The sequence below is a fragment of the Bombina bombina genome, chromosome 4 (genome assembly GCF_027579735.1).
Source record: "Bombina bombina isolate aBomBom1 chromosome 4, aBomBom1.pri, whole genome shotgun sequence".
Lineage (NCBI taxonomy): Eukaryota > Metazoa > Chordata > Amphibia > Anura > Bombinatoridae > Bombina > Bombina bombina.
The window spans coordinates 1,150,329,890-1,150,335,889 of record NC_069502.1 but is presented as its reverse complement, the minus strand read 5'-3'; positions in this window follow the sequence as shown (position 1 = coordinate 1,150,335,889).

The window sequence follows — 6,000 nt, the reverse complement described above, 5'->3', positions numbered from 1 at the left end:
TTCCTGCCTTCGCCGGCTCAATACGCCCGCCTAAGCTCGCCTACCATCGGCGCCGCGGACCTGAAAAAATTTGCCTAAGTTATCAATAAATCTGTCAAAAAGCCGTGCACCAAGTACGGGGCGATGAGCAGCGGACTGTGATAGTTATCACTCATCCGATCTCGCTGCACTTCGGCTTTTTTACAGCTTTATTGACAAGCTGTCACTAAGCACCCACACTAACTACACTGTTCTACCCCCTATACCGGCGCCCCCGGAGCCCCCCGCAACACAATAAAGTTATTAACCCCTAAACCGCCGCTCCTAGACCCCGCCGCAACTCTTATAAATGTATTAACCCCTAAACCGCCGCTCCCGGACACCGCCGCAACCTACATTATACCTATTAACCCCTATCCTGCCCCCCCTATACCGCTGCCCTCTATAATAAAGTTATTAACCCCTATCCTGCTGATCCCGCACCTCGCCGCAACTAAATAAATAGTTTAACCCCTAAACCGCTGCTCCCGGACCCTGCCGCAACCTATATTAAATGTATTAACCCCTAATCTGCCCCCCCCCTACACCATCGCCACCTATAATACATTTATTAACCCCTATCCTGCCCCCCACTACACCGCCGCCACTGTAATAAATTTATTAACCCCTAAACCTAAGTCTAACACTAACCCTAACACCCCCCTAACTTAAAAATTAATTAAATAAATCTAAATAATATTTCTCTTATTAAATAAATTAATCCTATTTAAAACTAAATACTTACCTTTAAAATAAACCCTAATATAGCTACAATATAAATAATAATTATATTGTAGCTATCTTAGGATTTATTTTTATTTTACAGGTAACTTTCAATTTATTTTAACTAGGTACAATAGCTATTAAATAGTTATTAACTATTTAATAGCTACCTAGCTAAAATAAAGACAAATTAACCTGTAAAATAAAAACTAACCTAAGTTACAATTACACCTAACACTACACTATACTTTAATAAATTATTTCTATTTAAAACTAAACACTTACCTGTAAAATAAACCCTAAGATAGCTACAATATAATTAATAATTACATTGTAGCTATTTTAGGATTTATATTTATTTTACAGGTAACTTTGTATTTATTTTAGCTAGTTAGAATAGTTATTAAATAGTTATTAACTATTTAATAACTACCTAGCTAAAAGAAATACAAAATTACCTGTAAAATAAATCCTAACCTAAGTTACAATTAAACCTAACACTACACTATCATTACATTAATTAAATAAATTAACTACAAATAACTACAATTAAATACAATTACATAAACTAACTAAAGAACAAAAAATAAAAAAAGCTAAGTTACAAACATTTAAAAAATATTACAACAATTTTAAGCTAATTACACCTAATCTAAGCCCCCTAATAAAATAACAAAGCCCCCCAAAATTAAAAAATTCCCTACCCTATTCTACATTAAAAAAGTTCAAAGCTCTTTTACCTTACCAGCCCTTAAAAGGGCCTTTTGTAGGGCATGCCCCAAAGAAAACTGCTCTTTTGCCTGTAAAAGAAAAATACAACCCCCCAACATTAAAACCCACCACCCACATACCCCTAATCTAACCCAAACCCCTTTAAAATAACTAACACTAATCCCCTGAAGATCATCCTACCTTGAGTCGTCTTCACTCAGCCGAGCCACCGATGGAACTGAAGAGGAGACCCGGAGCGGCAGAAGTGATCCTCCAAGGGGCGCTGAAGAAGTCTTCTATCCGGGCGATGTCATCTTCAAAGCGGGGTCTTCAATCTTCTTTCTTCAGGATCCATCTTCATGCCGCCGACGCGGAACATCCTTCTTTCCCGACGGACTACCGACGAATGAAGGCTCCTTTAAGGGACGTCATCCAAGATGGCGCCCCTTCAATTCCGATTGGCTGATAGGATTCTATCAGCCAATCGGAATTAAGGTAGGAAAAATCTGATTGGCTGATTGAATCAGCCAATCAGATTGAAGTTCAATCCGATTGGCTGATCCAATCAGCCAATCAGATTGAGCTTGCATTTTATTGGCTGTTCCGATCAGTCAATAGAATGCAAGCTCAATCTGATTGGCTGATCGGATCAGCCAATCAGATTGAACTTGAATCTGATTGGCTGATTCCATCAGCCAATCAGAATTTTCCTACCTTAATTCCGATTGGCTGATAGAATCCTATCAGCCAATCGGAATTCGAGGGACGCCATCTTGGATGACGTCCCTTAAAGGAACCGTCATTCGTCGGGAAGTCCTCGGTGAAGATGGATGTTCCGCGTCGGCGGGATGAACTACATGTATCCGGAAGAAAGAAGATTGAAGATGCCGCTTGATAGAAGACTTCAGTCGGATCATGGACCTCTTCAGCTCCCGCTTGGATGAAGACTTCAGCCGGATCATGGACATCTTCAGCCCCCCGCTTGGGCTTGGATCAAGACATCGGAGGCTCTTCTGGATCGATCGGTGAACCCGGCGTGGTGAAGACAAGGTAGGGAGATCTTCAGGGGCTTAGTGTTAGGTTTATTTAAGGGGGGTTTGGGTTAGATTAGGGGTATGTGGGTGGTGGGTTGTAATGTTGGGGGGGGGTATTGTATGGTTTTTTTTACAGGCAAAAGAGCTGAATTCTTTGGGGCATGCCCCGCAAAGGGCCCTTTTCAGGGCTGGTAAGGTAAAAGAGCTTTTCTATTTTAATTTTAGAATAGGATAGGGCATTTTTTTATTTTGGGGGTCTTTGTTATTTTATTAGGGGGCTTAGAGTAGGTGTAATTAGTTTAAAATTGTTGTAATATTTTTATAATGTTTGTAAATATTTTTTTATTTTTTGTAACTTAGTTCTTTTTTATTTTTTGTACTTTAGTTGGTTTATTTCATTGTATTTATTTGTAGGTATTGTATTTAATTAATTTATTGATAGTGTAGTGTTAGGTTTAATTGTAGATAATTGTAGGTAGTTTATTTAATTTATTTATTGATAGTGTAGTGTTAGGTTTAATTGTAACTTAGGTTAGGATTTATTTTACAGGTAATTTTGTAATTATTTTAACTAGGTAGCTATTAAATAGTTATTAACTATTTAATAGCTATTGTACCTGGTTAAAATAAATACAAAGTTGCCTGTAAAATAAATATTAATCCTAAAATAGCTACAATATAATTATAATTTATATTGTAGCTATATTAGGATTTATTTTACAGGTAAGTATTTAGCTTTAAATAGGAATAATTTATTTAATAAGAGTTAATTTATTTCGTTAGATTTAAATTATATTTAACTTATGGGGGTTTTAGTGTTAGGGTTAGACTTAGCTTTAGGGGTTAATACATTTATTAGAGTAGCGGTGCGGTCCGGTTTGCAGATTAGGGGTTAATTATTGTAGGTAGGTGGAGGCGACGTTGGGGGCGGCAGATTAGGGGTTAATAAATATAATATAGGGGTCGGCGGTGTTAGGGGCAGCAGATTAGGGGTACATAGGGATAACGTAGGTTGCGGCGGTGTACGGAGCGGCAGATTAGGGGTTAATAATAATATGCAGGGGTCAGCAATAGCGGGGGCGGCAGATTAGTGGTTAATAAATATAATATAGGGGTCTGCGGTGTTAGGGGCAGCAGATTAGGGGTACATAGGGATAACGTAGGTTGCGGCGGTGTACGGAGCGGCAGATTAGGGGTTAATAATAATATGCAGGGGTCAGCGATAGCGGGGTCGGCAGATTAGGGGTTAATAAGTGTAAGGTTAGGGGTGTTTAGACTCGGGGTACATGTTAGGGTGTTAGGTGCAGACTTAGGAAGTGTTTCCCCATAGGAAACAATGGGGCTGCGTTAGAAGCTTAACGCTGCTTTTTTGCAGGTGTTAGGTTTTTTTTCAGCTCAAACAGCCCCATTGTTTCCTATGGGGGAATCGTGCACGAGCACGTTTTTGAAGCTGGCCGCGTCCGTAAGCACCGCTGGTATCGAGAGTTGCAGTGGCGGTAAATATGCTCTACGCTCCCTTTTTTGGAGCCTAACGCAGCCCTTCTGTGAACTCTAAATACCAGCGGTATTTAAAAGGTGCGGGGAAAAAAAAGCTTTGGCCGCAGAACTCTAAATCTAGCCGAGGATACGCAATTGACGTAAGGGGATCTGCGGTATGGAAAAGTCGCGGCTGCAAAGTGAGCGTTAGACCCTTTCCTTACTGAGTCTAAATACCAACGGTAGCCCAAAACCAGCGTTAGGAGCCTCTATCGCTGGTTTTGACGGCTACCGCCAAACTCTAAATCTAGCCGTAAACTAGCTACAATATAACTAATAGTTACATTGTATCTAGCTTAGGGTTTATTTTTATTTTACAGGCAAGTTTGTATTTATTTTAACTAGGTAGAATAGTTATTAAATAGTTATTAACTATTTAATAACTACCTAGCTAAAATAAATACAAATTTACCTGTAAAATAAAACCTAACCTAAGTTACAATAACACCTAACACTACAATATAATTAAATAAACTAAATTAAATACAATTACCTAAATTAAATTAAATTAGCTAAAGTACAAAACCCCCCCACTAAATTACAGAAAATAATAAACAAATTACAGATATTTAAACTAATTACACCTAATCTAATAGCCCTATTAAAATAAAAATAGCCCCCCCAAAATAAAAAAAAACCCTAGCCTAAACTAAACTACCAATAGCCCTTAAAAGGGCCTTTTGCGGGGTATTGCCCAAAAGTAATCAGCTCTTTTACTTGTAAAAAAAAATACACACAACCCCCCCAACAGTAAAACCCACCACCCACACAACCAATCCCCCAAATAAAATATTATCTAAAAAAACCTAAGCTCCCCATTGCCCTGAAAAGGGCATTTGGATAGGCATTGCCCTTAAAAGGGCTTTTGCAGGCCCAAATCCTAACCTAAAAAAAACCCCCACCCAATATACCCTTAAAAAAATCTAACACTAACCCCCTGAAGATCGACTTACCGGGAGACGTCTTCAATAGTGATGTCGCGAACCTAAAATTTTCGGTTCGCGAACGGCGGACTCGAACTTCCGGTATTGTTCGCGAACCGCCATTGAATTCAATAGGCAGGCGAACTTTAAAACCTACAAGGACTCTTTCTGGCCACAATAGTGATGGAAAAGTTGTTTCAAGGGTACTAACACCTGGACTGTCACATGCTGGAGGGGGATCCCTGGCAAAACTCCCATGGAAAATTACATAGTTTATGCAGAGTTTGCTTTTAAGCCATAATGGGCCTAAATCAACTAACATTCCCAAAGTGGCTGTCTCAAAACATCCCGGACAGAAGATAGATTGATAGATAGGATAGATAGATATATATAGATTGATAGTTAGATAGAATCGATAGAAGAGAAATAGATAGATTTGTTAGATATATAATTACCCTAATAAAGTCTAATAATTAAACATGCGTTCTTGGACCCAACTAGCTTGTGTTAATTAGTACTTTTCTTAGCACTTTAATCCCTGTCCCCCCCCCCCCCCTATCGGGGGTGTTCTATATGGCCTGCCTGTTTACCCTGAAAAAATATAATAATAAGACATGCGGTCTGGTACCTATTTTAACTAGGTTGTGTTTTAAGTACTACCATTCTTAGCACTTTAATCTCTGTAACTCCCCCTATTTGGTGAGGTCTATACGGTCTGGATGATTTCCCATACAAAATATAATAATAAGACATCTGCTCTTGGTCTGCGACCCATGGTAACTATGTTGTGTTAATTAGTAATGTCCTTCGCATTTTAATAGCTGTTACTCATACTCACCCTATCGGTGGAGGTCTATATGGCCTGCATGATTACCCTTACAAAATATAATAACCAAACATATGCTCTGGGACCCATGGTAAATAGGTTGTGTTAAGTAGTACTGTTCTTTGCAGTTTAATACCTGTTACAACACCAAATGGTGGCAGGTCTATCTGGCCTTCATGATTAGCTGCACCCAAACCCAAAAAAAAGCCCAGTGGTCTTAGACTAACAC